The sequence below is a fragment of the Neofelis nebulosa genome, chromosome 6 (genome assembly GCF_028018385.1).
Source record: "Neofelis nebulosa isolate mNeoNeb1 chromosome 6, mNeoNeb1.pri, whole genome shotgun sequence".
NCBI classification, from domain to species: Eukaryota; Metazoa; Chordata; class Mammalia; order Carnivora; family Felidae; genus Neofelis; species Neofelis nebulosa.
Window position 1 is genome coordinate 6,851,454 of NC_080787.1, and position 20,311 is coordinate 6,871,764.

At 43.5% G+C, this 20,311-nt stretch overlaps 1 long non-coding RNA gene, 2 other non-coding genes and 1 pseudogene across 4 annotated transcripts; 2 read left to right on the forward strand and 2 right to left on the reverse strand.

Moving 5' to 3' along the window:
• Positions 1 to 2,909: 2,909 nt before the first annotated feature.
• TRNAS-GCU (transfer RNA serine (anticodon GCU)) lies at positions 2,910 to 2,991 on the reverse strand. The gene has a single exon. It is a non-coding gene; the product is annotated as a tRNA-Ser (tRNA).
• A 4,912-nt stretch (positions 2,992 to 7,903) lies between these two features.
• LOC131515311 (uncharacterized) lies at positions 7,904 to 15,764 on the forward strand. 2 transcript variants are annotated; one of them, XR_009263551.1, is made up of 2 exons: positions 7,904 to 8,105; positions 15,570 to 15,764. It is a non-coding gene; the product is annotated as an uncharacterized LOC131515311 (long non-coding RNA). The 2 variants fall into 2 exon arrangements; XR_009263552.1 differs by lacking the exon at positions 7,904 to 8,105 and adding an exon at positions 15,043 to 15,430.
• Positions 8,192 to 8,263, reverse strand: TRNAP-CGG (transfer RNA proline (anticodon CGG)). Its single transcript has one exon. It is a non-coding gene; the product is annotated as a tRNA-Pro (tRNA).
• A 2,971-nt stretch (positions 15,765 to 18,735) lies between the features above and the next one.
• Positions 18,736 to 19,470, forward strand: LOC131515269 (peptidyl-prolyl cis-trans isomerase A-like; annotated as a pseudogene).
• Positions 19,471 to 20,311: the final 841 nt, after the last annotated feature.

Genomic DNA, 20,311 nt, shown 5'->3' on the forward strand with positions numbered 1-20,311 from the left:
TTAGCCGAGGGAGCCCCCCGGGCGCCCCCAGATGAATGATTATTTTTAAAAATATAAGCATGTTCCAAATATCGCATGAGATACACTAAAAAATGATCCGAAGTTGCAATTTAATTAGGCATTTCGTATTTTCATTTGCTGTATGTCGCAGTCCTGGATGGACCAGCTCTTGCTTCCTCAAGCCTTGTGGGGAGAAGTAGCTACATATATACAAGTGAAAAGGATACAGAGTAATTTCAAACGCTCTCGGGTCTTGGAGGCAACAAAACAAGGCAAAGTCGAAGTTTTAAAGACAGGGGTGTGCGTGTGGGGTCTTGGAAGGCCTCTTAGATCCAATACCCAAAGGAGAAGGAACCAGCCTCCTGAGACCCTCAGGGAAAGGGATAGCTTAGAAGCGTGGGTAAGGCAGACACTAGATTTCAGACCAGACGGCTAAAAATCCTAACCCCCCAGCCCAGTTTATCAGCTGGTGACCTTGGGAAAGTTTAAGTTCTTTGTGCCTTGGATTTATGAAATTTTACACGGAGACCACGATTGTATCAGATACTTTTTAATGAGAATGTTATCCACATTTGAGTAGGAAGTGCTTAGCCCAGTGTTTGGCACACTTTGACCCTCGCTGCCTTATTTAGTGCGTGTGGGGGTGATTGTGTCATTTTGTATACACGTCTGCTTCTCAGACTATGTGTCTCTGGCGTTCATCTGTCTCTGTGCCGCTCCAGGTCTGTGCTAGAGTTTTTGTCTTTGAGTAGCTGTATGTGAGGTTCATGTTGTGTCTCAACAGCATGAACTTGTGCCTCTGTGGTGGTCTGTGGGGGTCACTGTCTGTATCACCTACCGGAATGGACTTCCTTAAGACCCAGGACAGGGTTCTTACTATATTGTACTCAGGGTTCTTATGATATTATAATACATATGTGTGTGCATTATGTTAATCTCTATCACAACATATCAGGACTTCTCAACCTTGATGTTAGTAACATTTCGTGCTGGAAATTATTTGCTGTTGGAGAAAGTACCGAGCATTGGAGGGTGTCGGCAGCGCCTCTGGCCTTTCCCCGCCAGATGGTCCCTCTCTAGTTGTGACAACCAAACATGTCTCCAGACATGGCCGAACGTCCCCCGATGGGGAGAAATCACCTGTCACTGAGAACTACTTCTGCCCACCCTCCAGTCACGAGGGCCACGCCGGGGGAGCGGAAGCCTCAGCCACAGTTGGAAAAAACGGACATGTGGGCCAGAGGCCAGCAGCCCCTTGGGTTTTGTTCTGCTAAAGTTCCAAGAAGTTTGCAATGAGCTTTGGGGAATGAGAATCTCTGTGAGCAAGATGCTCGTAGATGTCCATATCGAAGCAGCAACGAAAAGTCCACTAATTAAAACATAAGGCTCATGTCATATACTTTTGTATCATCGATGTTCAGTGAACTCGTCCATACTTTCTAATCAATTTTATATCCGCAGTAAAGTGCATGTATCACAGAAAGCCTACCTAGTGAGTAGATCATTAAGTCTTGGAGGGGGAGAGGGTGCTCTCGGATGCTGTCAACAGATTTACTCAAAAGACAGCTTCTATGCGTAAAGCAAAGGTGGGTCCTCTGTTGTACCTGGCAACTGTCCTCCCTCCTCGACCCACTTCAGGGAGCCAGAAATTAACTAAGCGGTGATTCCTGTCCAGAATGTTCACCCGCACAGTAAGAGTGCCTTTCAGTAGAACATTTTCTCTCTCCAATACAAAAAGCCTATCTCAGTTTCAACTTCCCCCACCCTGCTATTTCTTTCCCGAAAATTGTGTGCTGCGACGTACCCAGTGAGGACTGTGCATTCCCTGGGGTCCGATGGCCTGTATGCATCTCCTGATGGGGCCTCGGCTTTTCCTAGTATGGCATTTTCCATAGCAAGACCATCTGCCTGTGTTGTCGTCTTTTCAACTCAGCGCCCGCATGATGAGCTATTATCAGGCTTTCCATGACTGGTATATAAAAGTCCACTGGATTTCAATGCTTTAATAAACAATAAAATTTCACAACCTAATAGCATATACAACAACATATTCATATACGCCATATTTTACAGCCTAATTCAGATACTTAAATACAAATACGTAAAACATATCTAGTGAAATACGGGCTCTATTTCTACGTAGACAAATCAGACAAGCCACTATTGAGATAAATTCAAGAAGACATACATAATTGAAGGGTCTAATATGTATCGTAAGATTCAATATTTTAAAGATGTCTATTGTACTCACATTGCTCTATAGATTCAAACATTATTAGCCAAAATTATATCAGCCTTCCCCTCCCCCCCTTTTTTGGGGGCAGACATTTACATAACGATTCTAAAATGTGTATGGAACTACAAAAAGGCAATTGAGAACAGGCAAATCTGGAATAGGAACAAGGGTTTGAGACTTGTTACAAAGCTCTAGAAATAAGACAGCGGAGTATGTAAAACAGACAACTCAAGAGTAGATTCCTGAAAAGAACGGCACAGACAGGGCCATTCGATGTCCACGGTAAAGGTGATCTGTTTGAATAGCAATATGACTATATTTATCTACAGGTGGATGATAGACCAATAAATAAATACTCCAATTGATTTTTCCTTCCACTGTAAATCGATATTCGTTCCAGGAGAGTTGCAGATCTAAATATAAGCGGTAAAACAGTACAGGCTTCAAGTGTTAATAAAGGGCCATCCACATCTTCGTGATTTCTAGGGAGAAGTTTTCACCGGTGTTTCGCTTCTCTCCTTCCCACCCTCTCCTTCCTCAGGGACCCGGAAGGAAGCCTTCCGCGGGCACTTTATTACTCACATAAAGTATCCACACAGACAATATTGACAGTCAAAGCCAAGGTGAAATTGCACGCACTCCTTCCCGCGCCCCCTCGCTAAAATACCTTCACCGACGAGGGTGGGATTCGAACCCACGCGTGCAGAGCACAATGGATTAGCAGTCCATCGCCTTAACCACTCGGCCACCTCGTCACCACGCGCCACGGTCTCCAAGTACTTTATTTCAGAGTTGACACTCGGGAGCTCCCGGCTGTCCTGGACGCAGGGGATCCAGGAGGCGGCTCCGGGACGCCCGGGAGACCAGCTCCGGCTCCCACGCGAATGGACCACGACCGGACTGGAAAAGTCGCGACGCGAAAAGCAGGCTCAGCTCCCCCAGGAGTCGCGACGGGGGCGGAGCCGGGACGCAAGCACCTCGGCCTGGGCCTGGGCTCCCCCCGCGCGGCTGCCTGGCACCTGTCTGCGGTCCCCCTCCCTGCGGTCCGAGGGCGCCACCCGCCCGAGCCAGCCGCGGGCGGGGGCTCCCAGAGCCGGTCCCCCTGGTGTGGACCTCGGGGAGCCTGGCGAGTCCGGACTCCGAATTCGCGGCTAAGAAGACAGTCCGGAAGCTTAGACGACGGGCCCCAGCGGGGCCGCGCTGCAACTCTACCCCGTGTCGTCACCGCCTGGACCCTGCAGGGTGAAACTGCGCAGGGCAGAGCCCTTCACTCGCGGGGCTCTCTCCCCGCTCATCCCAGCAGAGGAGCCGCGACTTCCGATTCCCCCCAAAGCCCCGTGTGCTTCTTGGGTGATCTTCGGGGGGACAGGTGGCCCGACTTGCGCCTCATTTCCAAAGGATGCGGTGCAAAAAAAAAAAAAAAAAAAAAAAGTTAAAAGAGGCACTCCCAGCGGGAAGATTATTTGGGGAAGGTGCAAAAAGCTTTTTCAACTGCTTTTTAAAAATTTGTTTCACAGAATGAATACAATGCACATAAGGGAACATGGGTAGGGCTTGATTATGACTAATCAGAATGAATCATAAATGCCTGGGGAAAGAAGGCTGTATTAAAGGTGAGTCTTGCCGAGGAAGTTTTCTAGAGCTGGCCAGGAGAGAGGGTGTCCTTCCTGAGGACAGGGCCTGAGCAAAGGCCGGGGGGCCCACAGTGTCTACATGAGTGTTGAGAAATCACTGTGGCCCGAGCGCTGAAGCATGTGTGTGACCCATCAGGGAGAATCCTGAAATCTGAGCAGGAAAGTGGTCATGAAGATCAAGCAAATCAATCATACGCTTCCCTCTGCCTTGTTTTCTCCGCTCAGTCCAATTCCCCAGTCGGTATCAAGAAGGATCTATTTCCCCTCTTTCCAACAAGGCCTTTTTCCCTCATGGGGTATTCCTCCCCTGCCCCATTTGAACCCGGATGGATTTTTTTTTTTTTTTAAGCCACACCTTTGTTCTTGGCTTCAGGCTTATTTTTTAAGTTCACATCTTTTCCCATCAAAGTTAACCACACGTTTAAAAATCTTAAGTACTTCAAAAATACGTGGCCTTCTTCCTCATATTCCCCCCTGGGAGAGGGAAAGATTTTCAGCCATTTGGCTTTCGGTTTGTGGTGGTGTTTGCTTTTCCCGGCGTATCTCCAAATCGGATGCTACGGCAGAGATGGCTGGTTGGACATTTAGTAGGGCTCAGAGCCACCCACGAGAAGTCCCCAATGCACAACTTTCCTTGACGCTAAGCGGGGTCATGTGACCAGTTTCGAAACCAGCGCGTTGGAGAGTCGGTGTCTGTGAAACGTGCAGGTTATGCCCAGAAGAGGAAAGGAACACCCTCCACTTCTCTCTTCCTACCGTGTGTGCTTGCTGGAAGTGGCAACACCGCAGGAAAGAAGGAGTCACGAAACACGAAGCAACCCCGTAGGAAGGAGGGAGCCACGAGGTACAATACTGGAACCAACACCGTGGGGCCAGAGCGTCAGCCTCGATTGTACCTTCAGACGATCATGTGAGAGATGAGTAACGTCCACCTCCTTTAAGCTACAGTAGGTTGAGGTCTTTGTTACAAAGCCAGAATTGTATTCTGACTGATACGGATGCTTTATCTACTTACTGATTTTTCAAGTTTAGAATTTTCGATTGACTACTCACCATACAAAAAGGCTCATCTTGTTCCTCGCCTTAAACACCACCGTATAGAGACAGGCTTCCGATCCATCTTTCTTCCAATTATATCATAGTCTTTTTGAGTTGGTCTTCACTGCTTGTATGTGATGACTGGTAAATATTGTCCAGTGTTCTCTTATGATATTTAGATTTTTTAAATATTTGGGTATTGGAGAATATCTTTTATGTTTCTCTAACGTTCGATTGAGTGTTGGTTGGGTATGGAATGCTAGGTTGGGGAAGTTTTTCTTTCCGGATTTTGAAAGCGTTCTCCGTTTTCTTCTAGCTTCCTGTATTGCTTTTGAGAAGTAAGAAGTCATTTTAATTACTGATACTTCATTTGCAATTAGCTTTTTTCTCTTTCAGGATTATTTCTCTGTCCCCGGTGTTCCTAAATGTCTGAAAAATATGCCTTCGCGTGTTTCTATTTTCATTCATTGTTCTCAGAGCTCTATTACAGCATTAAATTTGCAAAATCATGTATTTCAGTTTGGGAAATTAGCTTGACTTTTTCTGTTTTGATTTTCTCACTTATGTGTTCTCTAGTTTCTTTCTTTTTCTTTTCTTTTTTTTTCTGGGACTTCTTTTACCTTGGATTTTAAACCTCCAGGGTGTTTCGTCTCCCTTTTTCCTTTTCCCCCACTTTTTGAAAATTATTATTTACACTCTTCTTATTTTTATTTAAAAAACATTTTTTTAAATGTTTATTTATTTTTGAGACAGAGCATGAACGGGGGAGGGCCAGAGAGAAAGGGAGACACAGAATCGGAAGCAGGCTCCAGGCTCCGAGCCGTCAGCACAGAGCCCGATGCGGGGCTCAATCTCACACACCGTGAGGTCATGACCTGAACCGAAGTCGGACGCTTAACCGACTGAGCCATCCAGGCGCCCCCGAAGGCTTACTACTTATTGAAGGACATTTTGGTTGCTTCCAAGTTTCCACAATTGTGAATAAAGCTGCTATAAGCATTGCGTGCAGGTTTTTGTGTAGGCGGCAGTTTCAACTAATTTGGGGGTCTCCTAGGGAACATGACTGCTGGAGTTTGCCTTTACATATTTTACTCCGTCTTCTGGAAGAGAATTATTGCAGCTACTCCATTAAGTTTTTCATTTCTACGCTCACAATTTCAATTTTAAGAGGCTTTTGTAGCGAAGCTACTGTTTTCTACAGCATTCTTTCTCCCTGTAATAACTTTCCTGAGAAGGTTTCTTCTCTCTGCATAACATTAGCCTCTATTTTTTCTAAGTGCACTTTTATCCCTCTCATATTAGACACTTAAGTTTAGACGTCAGGTGATCTTTGGTTGCTGGGCATTGTTATAATGAGGCCCTAAAAATAAATGGAAACAGATTATGAGTCCAGCTTATTGACGATAGACTTCCCTGTAAAATGACCTGCCTGTGCTGTTTATTACCAGACAGGATCTTTAACTCACCCTTCTTGGGATAATAAAATCCCTCGAAAGAAGATTATTCAATCTCTGGTTTAGATGGCATAAACTGACTTCCTGAATCCTAAGAACATTCTTGAAGGGCAAAGGTTGGAGGAAGTTCCTTTTGAATTGCAAACTTAATGAATGACACCACCTACTTCAAATTGTAAAATTATATTAAATTACAAATAAATTTTAAATTCATGTTTCCTGTGTAAAAAGAGAATATGTCACACACCACTTCTGAACGATGACCTGCGTCTTCAAGCCTATTGGGCCTTCAACTGATCAGAAAGGTAACAAAAGACCCAGTCTTTCAGACTGAGATGAGCGGGGCCAGTTGAGCCTTGAAAGAAATTGGAGTGGTGTGTGTGTGTGTGTGTGTGTGTGTGTGTGTGTGTGTGTTCACTTTCAGTTTGGGTCACAACACGGTTATTAGAAAGAAACAACTTAATTCAGCTAGCACGAGTAAAGTAAGTGCATTAATACCTTCCTCTCCATTTTCTTTTCTTTTCTTTCTTTTTCTTTTTCTTTTTTTCCTTCTTTCTTTCTCTCTTTCCCTTCCTTCCTTTCCCTTCCTTCCTTCCTTCCTTCCTTCTTTCCTTTTTTCTTCCCCTTTCTTTCTCTTTCTTTCTTTTTCTTTCTTTCTTTCTTTTCTTTCTTTCTTTCTTTCTTTCTTTCTTTCTTTCTCTTTCTTTCTTTTTCTTTCTTTCTTTCTTTTCTTTCTTTCTTTCCTTCTTTTTCTTTCTTTCTTTCTTTCTTTTCTTTCTTTCTTTCTTTCTTTCTTTCTCTTTCTTTCCTTCCTTCCTTCCTTCCTTCCTTCCTTCCTTCCTTCTTTCTTTCTTTCTCTTTCTTTCTTTCCTTCCTTCCTTCTTTCTCTTTCTTTCTTTCTTTCTTTCTTTCTTTCTTTCTTTCTTTCTTTCTTTCTTTCTTTCTTTCTTTCTTTCTTTCCTTGTCTCGTCTTTTAAATTTATGTTCATCAATGTACCCGAGCGTTTCAACAGTTCAGAAGTGAGCGCATCTCCTGGGGCAGAGGAGAAAGTACTGGTAAGTTTCGGGCATAGGGCAGGGGTTGCTCCTTCTGGTTTCTCTTTCCTGGAGGACAAACCCTGGCGGACAATATTCCCTGGAGCGGACAGTTCGGCCCTGGTTCTCCACGCTTCTATGGGAATGCTGCGCTTCGTCCCAGGAAGCGTGAACATGGTAAGTATTTAGCTACTTGTGATGTGAAATTCCGTAGAAACAAAAACTAGTTTATACCTTGTCCACCACTGCGCCCCCAGCACCCAGCACAGGTTGACCTGCAGTAGTCGCTGAAAATTCACTCGCGGAACGAATAAACGAATGAACAACCGCGGCAACGCAGGAAAAGAGCGGCAGGCGTCTCACGCCAGCAGCGGATCGGGGCGCCTCTTTGCTCCGCGCCCTGGGAGCCGCAGATGCAGCGCGTCGTGGACGCTCATCCCGTTGCCAGGCGACAACGTTAAGTCACGAATTCTCGACTGCGCGCACGCGCGGCGGAGCTCCGAGGGGACGCTGCTCGCGCCTCCCGAGCCGCGCCAGGTGTGCGCACGCGCGTGCGCGCCCGCCGCGGCCCCCGGCCCCCTCGGTGGCGGCGGAGGGACCCACAGGGGCCGGCGGCCGGGTACCCCGTCAACGATTCGGGTGCCTCGCGTCCGGGAGATCCGGGAGTCAGAGCCCAGCTCCTCCGAGAGCAGTGCCACTGTTAGCAAGGTGAGAGCCCGGTCTTTTTGGCAAGAATATTCGGGAAAATACTTCTTTTCCTTGATTCTCTGAATCCAATTGGTTGAAAAGGAAGCGGGCTCGTCCGGGATTTGAACCCGGGACCTCTCGCACCCGAAGCGAGAATCATACCCCTAGACCAACGAGCCGCCTACGTGCAGGGCCTCTCCATATTTTCAGATAAGAAGAAATAGAATCCAATTACCTTCATTCTGTTTACAAAGAATTTGTTCCCCGAAACTTAATTCCCCGCCAATCACCTACATGAATGAACAGTTGGAAAGGCTGTGTGAAAGGTCTGTTGACCGTTGCAATCACCATGACGTCACCTGGTGGTAAGGCTGGTCTGTAGGAAATTTGGACATTTTCTTTTTCCTTTGCTCCACTTCGCTAAACTATTCTAAGTCATTTAACTCATTTCCATCTAACTTTGAATTAAGTTAGCTTAGAAAAATTCTTGTTCTGGAGTTTTCCTCTTCTCACTTCTTTCCTTTTTGAAAGTTGGATATTATCATTACCGAGGGGCTCCTAGACCAAAGCGTGTTTTTCAGCTCCCAGAAGTTCCACTGATCCGAGGTACATTTCTTAACATTAATGTTTCACGGGCACCAAGACGTTAGTGTTAGATGCGTTTATTAACTTACCAAAAACTTCTGGTTAAAGTCAAAGTTTACACTAGCTGGTGTATCTAAGCCACATTTTAAATCCATGTGAACCAACACGCATGCCTGGAACTAACACACATTTTCAATTTTATTTTGCTGCACTGAGTGTGATGCCTTCAGAATTAAAAACAGTTCCCTCATTAGGTTCATCCTTCCCGTTATTCTATAATTATTAGATTGGAAAAAGAAGCGATCATGGTACCAAGTAAGTAAGCGTCAGAGGGAATTTTTCTGTCTTCACACTTTCAGAGTCAAAAAGATGAGCCACAGTCTTCTTGGCTATTTAATCAATGCAACTATCTTTCAGTGACAACTCGTATACATTTTGGGGCCTTATAATCACTTCTTAGGCTCATGTTACTAAATTTTTTCATCCTTTTTCCCATCTGTTATATGAGAACCACTCCGACGTGAGTTCTGTCTGTAGATTAATCTTTGACTCACTTAACCCAATTAAGTTTACATTAGGAAAGTACTCTAGTTTTGATCGGTATTCTTATCTAAACAATACATTTGGACTCTATTCTAAATTTCATGATATGCTGTAGGGTATGACAAATGATTTGAGGGGACATCCATCTTAATTTTCTATGGTTTACTTTCACAGAGGTAGTTGTTTGACATGTTCTTTAGCAAGTGCCCTAAAAACTTGCTTTCTCATAAGTAAGACGGAGTGAGGACTGGACTTGGGTCCCCTCACCCCAACCACAAAATCCAGCATTTCTTGGCTGCCTTCACAGAGAGAAAAAGATACGCTCTTGAGTAGCGTATCTTGCAGGAACGCAGAGGCAGCATGCTCATTGAAAGGGATGTCTTGATTGTGAAGACTGGTAAAGGTGGGGCCAAACCAGTGCGCCCCAAGATGGACCACAGTGGTAACGTTTCACCCCCGTTTCCCCCTCATTATAATACTAAAAAAAAGTACTGCCCGAGGGTCAAGATTTAACATGCTAGAAGACGCATGAAGAAGCATGACCTTGACGCGTGCAGGAGCCAAGAAATCCCCTCCTCTATGTGATTAGAAGTCATTCTTTTCCCACCTACGCCTCTTTATAAAGCTCTCTCTGACCCCTCCTCAGAGGCTCAGCCTCCCTTGTGCTCCAGCACAAGCCCCAACCAAACCCTGCCTGGATGGCCCCTTCCGCCTCTTGTCAATTTCTATTGTCTGGGGGGCACCAGGGCCCAGTTAGGTACCATGAGTAGGCATGTTGGTCAAGGTATTGATTGTAATATTCGGTGCCCTAAAACCAGATTGTACCCCAAGCACAGGTCATTATGACTTCATCTGGTTTATGACTTTGAAACCTCTGTATTCTGCTAGAACTAAGAACAGAGCCCTTCAAAGATTTAACCCTTCAGTGCAAGTAGCTGTCTCCAAATTCTTTATAGACTGGCATCCCTGCTTGCTGAGTGTCTCACAAAATTTCCTCCTCTGAAAAAGGCAATGCAGGCGGATGAATGCTTAGTTTGTCTCCCTCTTGTGTCTGTCCTTAGCTTTAGAAGGTTTCGGCTTTTCAGTAGGATTGAGAGAGAGACGTTTGAAATGTCAGCTCCTCAGAAAGATGGTGCATCAACCCATCTTTCTTATCAGTGTTTTTCTGAACAGTTTTCTCTAATCAAAGACAAGACCCAGGAGATGGCTGATATTCTTGTCAACTCTCACTCCTTATCTTCATCAGTTTTCCTGTCTTCTGTCTCCCAAGGATTCCATCTGATTTGGTAATCTCACCCTTTATTCTGTTTGTCTACTCCAGTTCTTCCTAAAGACCCACTAACAGGCCAGATCTGGAGAGAACGACAGGGCACCGATTCACCCCCTGGCCTGTTGCACACATGGACTCCTCAGAGCTAGAACACTGCGCTGACCTCATTTTCTCCTGTGGACACGCGTCATAATTATCCTTGGGGTTGCATTTCTTTCTAGAGTGAACTAGAACATACCTGTGACTCTTGGCCCTCTGGAATTACTCAACACCTTGGAAGGGGAGGGCATAGGATGTGGCATTCATGGCTGTCCTGGACAGTCCTGAAATCAGGCACTACATACCGCCCAGATTCCAAGATTACCCCAGGCAAGGAGCGAGGCTACCTCCAGGTCCAGGGCCGCCAGCTACCATAGACCCAAGGACTGGAGCACTGTTTCTGTAAATGCTGTCCCTCCACTTATTTTGTTCTATCCTTCTGGGCCTCGTTTGTTGTTGTGTTTCATAAAGTTATCTTAGTTTCTACCTTTTGATGCCTCTGTAATGCTTGCTAAGATTGTTCTTTGACTAAATGTTCTAGCTCACTCATTTGATCTTTGGGTATACTGCCCACTGTCTTATCTGATAGTCTACCGAGTTGTCGAAAAACTCATTCATTTCCCATCCATAGCCAGTGTCTCTGGCTGTTTCTTCTTCGTAACTGTTTATTCCAGCGTCAGGTTTCCATTTTCTTCCTTTGTGACTTACAGAATTTGTATTGTGTTTATTTCGAATCCTTATGCTAACGTCGCCCACATATTCTGTCACCTCTACCATAGATTTCCTCATTATTGTCATTCTAAAATAGGTCTGGCACCCTGCAGATATCTCCTGCCCAGCCTCTGGACCCATGGTCACCCTTCATTGATAATGTTTGTATCTGGTAATAGGGGCAAAACTCCCTCCCTGATTGTGCCGATCCCAGTGATACAAGGTGAGAATGCCCACGCTGCGTGGTTTACCACGTAGACCACACTACCTCCCATTTGCCCCCTCCGCACAAGGAAGCCATCCACCTCTGCCTAGAAAGTTTCCTGTACCATCTGCTATGACACTGGTTTTTCTAAACTGTGTCCCAATCTTTCCTGGGATGTATGTGAGGAGATATTGTCTGGGTTGAGAGCATGGAGTTAATCTCCTCAGAGGTTACTTTGTCTGCCTTTTAAACATGGGGTTCTTTTTTCCACTGGATACTTTTTCCTGCACTGTCGAAGATTAGTTGGCCATGTATTTGTGGGTCCGTTTCTGGGTTCTCTATTCTATTCCATGGATCTATGTGTCTATTTTTGTGCCAGTACCATACTGTCTGGAAAATTACAGCTTTGTAATGTACCTTAAAGTCCGGAATTATGATGCCTCCAGCTTTGGTTTTCTTTTTCAACATTTGGCTATTTGGGGTCTTTTGTGGTCCCATACAAATGTTAGGATTGTTTGTTTTAGCTCTGTGAAGAATGCTGGTGCTATTTTGATAGGGATTGCATTGAATATGTAGATTGCTTTGGGTAGTATTGACATTTTAACAATATTCGTTCTTCCAATCCATGAGCATTTAATGTTTTTCCATTTCTTTATGTCTTCTTCAATTTCTTTTGTAAGCTTTCTATAGTTTTCAGTGCATAAATCTTTTACCTTTCGTTAGGTTTATTTATTCCTAGGTATTTTATGGTATTTGGTGCAATTGTTAATGGGATCGATTCCTTGAGATCTCTTTCTGGTGCTTCATTATTGGTGTATAAAAAAGCCACTGGTTTCTGTACATTGATTTTACATCCTGTGACTTTGCTAAATTTCTGTATCAGGTCTAGCAGTTTTTTGGTAGAGTCTTTCGGGTTTTCCACATAGAGAATCATGTCGTCTGTGAAGAGTGAAAGTTTGACTTCTTCCTTGCCAATTTCTATGCCTTTTATTTCATTTTGTTGTCTGATTACTGAGGCTAGAACTTCCAGCACTATGTTGAACAACAGTGGCGAGTGTGGACATCCCTGTCGTGTTCATGACCTTAGGAGGAAAGCCCTCAATTTTTGCCCATTGAGGATGATATTAGCTGTGGGCCTATCATATATGGTTTTTATTATGTTAAGATATGTTCCTTCTATCCCAACTTCCTTGAGGGTTTTTATCAGGAAGGGACACTGTATTTTGTCAAGTGCTTTTTCTATATCTATTGACAGGATCATATGGTCTTATCCTTTCTTCTGTTAACATGGTGTATCATGTTGATTGATTTGCGAATATTGAACCAGCCCTGCAGCCCAGGGATGAATCCTACTTGATCGTGGTGAATAATTCTTTTAATATACTGTTGAATTCGATTTGCTAGTATCTTGTTGAGAATTTTTTCATCCAGGTTCATTAGAGATATTGGCCTTTACTTCTCCTTTTTTAGTGGTGTGTTTGGTTTTGGAATCAAGGTGATGCTGGCTTCATAGAATGAGTCTGGAAGCTTTCCTTCCATTTCCATTTTTTTGGAATCGCTTGAGAAGAATAGGTATTATCTCTGCTTTCAATGTCTGGTAGTATTCCCCTGGGAAGCCATGTGGCCCAGGACACTTATTTGTTGGGAGATTTTTGATAACGGATTCAATTTCTTTGCTGGTTATGGGCCTGTTCAAATTTTCTGTTTCTTCCTGTTTGAGTTTTGGAAGTGTGTGGGTGTCTAGGAATTTGTCCGTTTCTTCCAGGTTGTCCAATTTGTTGGCATATAATTTTTCATAGGATTCTCTAATAATTGTTTGTATTTCTGTGGTGTTAGTTGTGATCTTTCCTGTTTCTATCATGATTTTATCTATTTGGGTCCTCTCTCTTTTCTGTTTGAGAACTCTGGCTAGTGGTTTATCAATTTTGTTTATTCTTTCAAAAACCCAGCTGTTAGATTCATTGATCTGTTCTACTATTTTTGTGGATTCTATATTGTTTATCTCTGCTCTAATCTTTATTTCTGTTCTTTTACTGGCTTTGGGCTTTCTCTGCTGCCGTATTTCTAGTTCCTTTAGGTGTGAGGTTAGGTTCTGTATTTGGGACCTTTTTTGCTTCTTGAGATAGGCCTGGATTGCAGTGTATTTTCCTCTTAGGACTGACTTGGCTGCATCCCAAAGGGTTTGGACGGTCGTGTTTTCATTTTCATTTGCTTCCATGTATTTTTAAATTTCTTCTTCAATTTCCTGGTTAACCCAGTCATTCTTTAGTAAGATGTTCTTTAACCTCCATATATTTGGAGGCTTTCTAAATTTTTTTCTTGTGGTTGATTTGAAGTTTCAGAGTGTTGTGATCTAGAAATGTGCATAGTGTGATCACAATCTTTTTGTACCTGTTGAGGGCTGATTTGTGACCCAAAGACAGTCTCTTCAGCAAATAGTGTTGGGAAAACTGGACAGCAACATGCAGAAGAATGAACCTGGACCACTTTCTTACACCATACACAAAAATAAATTCAAAATGGATGAAAGACCTAAATGTGACAGGAGACCAGAAAAATCCTACAGGAGAAAATAGGCAGCAACCTCTTTGACCTAGGCTGCAGCAACTTCTTACTTGACATGTCTCCAGAGGCAAGGGAAATAAAAGCAAAAATGAACTGTTGGGACCTCATCAAGATAAAAAGCTCCTGCACAGCAAAGGAAACAACAAAACTAAAAGGCATCTGACGGAATGGAAGAAGATATTTGCAAATGACATATTGGATAAATGGTTAGTATCCAAAATCTATAAAGAACTTACCAAACTTAACACCCCAAAACAAGTAATCCAGTGAAGAAATGGGCAGAAGTCATGAATAGACACTTTTCCAAGGAAGACATCCAGATGGCTAGCAGACACAGGAAAAGATACTCAACATCACTCATCATCAGGGAAATACAAATCAAAACCACAATGAGATATCACCTCACACTGGTCAGAGTGGCTAAAATTAACAACTCAGGAAACAATAGATGTTGGCAAGGATGCAGAGAAAGGGGAGAACACTCTTGCACTGTTGGTAGGAATGCAAACTGGTGCAGCCACTCTGGAAAACAGTATGGAGGTTTCTCAAAAAATTTTAGAGTAGAACTATCCTGTGACCCAGCAATTGCACTACTAGGTATTTATCCAAAGGATAAAAAAATGCTGGTTCAAAAGGGCACATGCACCCCAATGTTTACAACAGCGCTATCAACAATAGCTAAATTATGGAAAAAGCCTAGATGTCCATTGACTGATGAGTGGATAAAGAAGATGTGGTGTATATATACAATGTACTTTACTCAACAATCAAAAAGAATGAAATCTTGCCATTTGCAACAGCATGGATGGAACTGGAGGGTATTATGCTAAGTGAAATAAGTCAGTCAGAGAAAGACAGATAGCATATGATTTCACTGATATGTGGAATTTGAGAAACTTAGCATAAGACCAGAGGGAAAGGGAAGGAAAAATAAGTTACAAACAGAGAGGGAGGCAAACCGCGAGAGACTCTTAAATACAGAGAACAACTAAGGGTTGCTGGGGGGCGGGTGGAGATAGGTTAAATGGGTGATGGGCATTAAGGAGGGCACTTTTTGGGATGCGCCCTGAGTGTTATATGTAAGTGATGAATCACTGGGTTCTACTCCTGAAGCCAAGACTACACTGTATGTCAACTAACTTGAATTTTAATTTATTAATCACAGGGTTCAAGTCCTAGATGGAGTGATAGCAGGTATCTCAATTACAACTTTGAATTGTTTTCCACCACTGAACATTCTAAGAGTTTTTTGAGACACATAGTGACTACAACATCATAAAACTCCAAGGAAGTAGTTTTCTTTCTGTCCCTACTCTCACTTTGTATTTCTTGACTTTTATTTTGGGTATTCTTCAAGAAATGTACCCAGTCTCCTTTTGTCTCCAGCCTACTGTGTTACCACATAGCTTCCAAAAGTGGGTGATAAAGGTGAGAGGCAACAATGGAAAAATTCAAATCCCCCAAATGTATATCTTAAGGAATATCTTTAGAATTTTAATACTTTGCAATAATGGGGGCACCTGGGTGGCTAAATCAGTTAAGCATCCACCTCTTGATCTCTGCTCAGGTCATGAACTTGAAGTTCATGAGTTGGAGTGCCACGTTGGGCTGACAGCATGGAGCCTGCTTGGGATTTTCTCTCTCTCTCTCTCTCTCTCTCTCTCTCTGCCCCTCCCTTGCTCACATTCTCTCTCACTCTCTTTCTCTCTCCCCTCAAAATAAATAAAGTGTATAAAAAGAATAAATACTTCGCAGTAATGAATTGAGTGTTCCCATTAATGAACTTGGTGTCACAAAACTGTCCTTTCTCTTAATTACAAGTCCCAGCTTCTGCTCTGTATTCACACTGATTTAATCTGTTCCAAGATTCATGTGCATTTTGCTCTTTGGCGCATAGTTTTACCTTAATTGTCCCTGGGCTGGCAGGGAACAAGGGACAAGGGTAGTCACTGCTAACCCTGTGCTTAGTTTGCCCATGAAGTCAGGTATGCAGAATTCATGCATGTTTCAGGGAAACAGCAGTTCATCTGGAATCAAACACGTGTGTTGGTGTTAGTTGGCAACCTCAAGAGCTTCTTGGGGATAATCTGAAACAGGGCCCTCTGAGGAGGGCAGGGAGAGACTGAAGAGAGAGGCAGTCCACTCCAGGTTGGCAGGTAGCAGTTCTAGTTAGCAAGAGAATTTACATACTAGGCTTGTCTTCAGTGGTCTACGACAAGAAGATCCCTGCACCTGCCTGCCAAATCTTAAAAGTTTATATAGAGGTCCTAACTGGGTTCAGTCACATATAGTGTCTAGGTGGCCTCAACACCACATCACTATCTCAAAGCTGTGCCCTTGAGGCAGCTTCTGGAAACAGGGAAGGCAAACAGAACACATATTCCAAAGACAGGGGAAGGAGTAAGGAGCTCCCATCGCCAGGGTCCAGCTCACAAGTCAGCCAGTGGTCACATCCTCTCAATGACTTGCCCAACATTTGGGAAGAATCCATTTAATTAGAGATGGTAATGGTTCAACTTTCAGCTTATTGTCAGAATCGGGGTCCAGAGTTCTAATTAGTAAATCATGGAGTGGTCTTTATTCATTTCCATAAAATTAATGAGTGATTACGGGGTACAGACTGTGAACTATGTGCTCTGGTATATTCCTCCTGTTTTCCTTTGTAAAGGCCATGATGTCATTAGTATCATCCCCATTTTTCAGATAAAGGGTTTCTAAGATCTAGTGTATTTTACTGGCAACTTGGCTAAATTTTACCACTCAGGTTTTTATAACAGCCTGATATGGGTTATAATGCACTGAAGAAAAAGCAACTTTTTAAAAAATTCTTTAAATGTTTATATTTGAGAGAGAGAAAGAGACAGAGGGCAAGTGGGGGAAGGACAGAGAGAGAAGGAGACACAGAATCCGAAGCAGGTTTCCAGGCTCTGAGCTGTCAACACAGAGCCCTACACGGGGCTTGAATTCAACGAGCCATGAGATCTGACCTGAGCCAAAGTCGGACGCTTAACCAACTGAGCCACCCAGGTGCCCCAAGAAAAAGTAACATTAAAGAGAGGCAGAATTTTATTATTTTTAAGTGTATTTATTTTGAGAGAGAGAGAGAGAGAGAGAGAGAGAGTGTGTGTGTGTGTGTGAGCAGGGGAGGGGAAAAGAGAGAGGGAGAGAGAGAAAGCGTGAGCAGAGGAGAGGCAAAGAGAGAGGGAAAAAGAATCCCAAGCAGGTTCTTGTGCTGCCAGCACAGAGCCAGACCCGGGGCTCAAAGTCATGAAACCGTGAGATCACAACCTGAGCCAAAACCAAGAGTTAGATGCTCGATGGAATGAGCCACCCAGGCACGCCCAGAATTTTGTTATTTTGATAAAAACACTTGCGTGATACATAGCATCTTCAGTCAGCAGCAGTAGTCTCCAGGCATATGAATATGCTCAGAAAGAATTTCCATAGTCCAGGCATTTTAAGTTTTATTTTCACTGAGGTAAAATATACATAAAGAATGGGGCACCTGGGTGGCTCAGTCGGTTAAGCGTCCGACTTCGGCTCAGGTCACGATTTCCCTGTCCGTGGGTTCGAGCCCCGCATTGGGCTCTGTGCTGACAGCTCAGAGCCTGGAGCCCGTTTCAGATTCTGTGTCTCCCTCTCTCTCTGACCCTCCCCCATTCATGCTCTGTCTCTCTCTGTCTCAAAAATAAATAAATGTTAAAAAAAAATTTTTAAATATATACATAAAGAAAACCACATATAGCTTACTTATATAGCCCAATGAATCTTTACAACCAGCCCCCAGACGAAAGTGTAAAACATTACCAGACATAAGCCAGGAGTGTCTCCCATTTCTCCATTCTACTTGCTCCCAGAGAACTGGCTGTCCTGACTGAACTGCACAGATTAGTTTTTCAATCCGCTGCCTGATGGCCCTCATTCTTCTTCCCTTCCAGCCATGCTCTCATCTAACTTCTTTCAGTGGGAAAATGTACAACCAGCCCCTCTTCTGTATCTCTCGTGTTTCTGGCACTGCTACCAAAATAAATTTTGAGATTTAGATTATTTAATTTGAAAACAGTAAACTAGTGGAAGGGGAGATGGGCAGGATTCTGTGATGAGTCCCATGATTCTTTTCTCTCTGGTGTGCAGACCTGGTGTAATCCTCTTTCCTAGAATATGGGCAAGACCTCTGGGTATGGTGGGATTTCACTACTGTGGGGAAGGAAAAATTCTTCCTCTACCCTTCAAGGTCTTCCAGCTGGCTTAAGAGTTAAGTTGACGTGAGACAGATTAATAGGAGAAACCAACCACAGTTATTACGTGTGCCTGGACTACCAATAATAAAATTAAGACCTAAAGAAATGACCAAGGCTGGCAGTGTTTATACATTTTATACAAAGAAATAATACATTTTTGAGTAATTGACAGGATAAAGAAAACAGATGTTTGGGAACTTTACTTAGTAAGGAATTCTAAGTGGAATTTGGGCTGAGACAGTAGATTAGTAAAAACATAACAGCTTTCTCTGCCGTTTCTACAGCTTTCTCCACTCTTAAATTTTCCATCTCTGGTGACAAGAATTTCTTTTTACTTCTTAGTATATGGTGGGTATCTTTCATATGAAAGATTTATTTCCTGCTTTCAGGGAGAGAGCAGAAGGTCTGAGGCCTATGCACTGTCTGTTTCTCTAATAGCTTTAATTCAAAACAATCAGTCTGCCATTGTGGTACATTTTGGGACAACCTGGCCTTGGCTCCTACACTACCATGATTGAATTATATTATATGACAAAATGGAAGTGATTTCTTCAGATGTAGTTAAGGTCCCTAATCAATTGGCTTTGAGTTAATAATAAAAAACGAGAGATCAAGCCTTGCAGATGCTACCACCTTGGAGCCATCTGTGTGGCCCAGCCCATGGTCAACTCCACTGTGTTCTTCAACATCACCCCGGATAGCAAGCCATTTGGCCGTATCTCCTTCGAGCTGTTTACAGACAAAATTCCAAAGACAATGGAAAATTGTTGTGTTCTGTGCACTGGGGAGAATGGACTTGGTCATAAAGTTTCCTGCTTTCATAGGATTAATTGGGGATTAATGTGCCAAGGTGGTGACTTCACACGCTATAATGGCACTGGCAGCAAGCCCACTTATGGGGAGAAACTTAATGAGAATGTCATCCTGAAGCATAGGGATCCTGGCATCTCATCCATGGTCCGCTGGACCCAACATGAATGGTTCCCAGGTTTCGTCTGCGCTGCCAGCACTGAGTGTGATGGTGAGCAGGTGGTCTTTGGCAAGATGAAAGAGGGCACGAATGTTGTGGAAGCCAGGGAACACTTTGGGTCCAGCATTGGCAAGAGCAGCAAGATCACCGTTGTCGACTGCAGACAAATCTAGTACATTTGACTCGCATTGTATCTAAACTGCCAGACTGTTCCTTCTGTCACTCAGGGGAGCAGTCCTTCACCCCCATCTGCTCAAAACATCCTACAATCTTTGTGCTCTGGCTGCAGTTCTATGGGTCCCCTAGTTTCCTGATTCCCCTCCAAGTCTAGCTGGATTGCAGAGCTACGTTTATGATTACAAAATAAAAACTAAACAACAACAACAAAAGAGAGAGTGACAGATTATCCTGGGTGAGTCTGACCTAATTAGGTGAGCCTTTTGGAAGAGGGTCCAAAAGAGACATATTCAGAGTAGGAGAGGCTCTCCTGCTAGCTTTGAAAAAGTAAACAGATATGTGAACTGCTTATGAAGAGGGTCACGTGGCAGGGGGTGTCCTCTAGGAACTGAGGGTCTGCGTTCTAAAACAACAGGAAACTGAGGTTTGCCAGCCATCAAGCGAGCTAGGAAGACCTCAGATGAGACAGCAACCTTAGCTGACATTGTGAATTGTGTCTGGTGAGACACTAATCAGAAGAGGCAGCTAGGCCATATTCCTGACCCTCTGAAACTATGAGGTAATACATTTGTGTTACTTTAAGTCATTAAATGTGTGTTCATTTGTTATGCAGCAATAGAATACTAATATACCAGACTACATGGATGTGGTGTTTTCTTGACTGAAAGTCATTCAAGTAAGTATTTCATTTCCCCTTCTGGAGAAAGAATCATCACCATATGTGACACTCTTGATATGTCCAGTATGGACAAAAAGTGGGGAAATGAACAGTGGTTTGTTATGGTGGGTCAATCAGTTGAGCCAGTTGTGAAATATTAGTTTTTAAGCTGTCACGGATACTTAAATATTTGTTCTTGGCAATCTAGCCAAAATGGCCCATAGCTCTCATTTAAAACTTCTCTCACTTTCCAAAATCCTTCC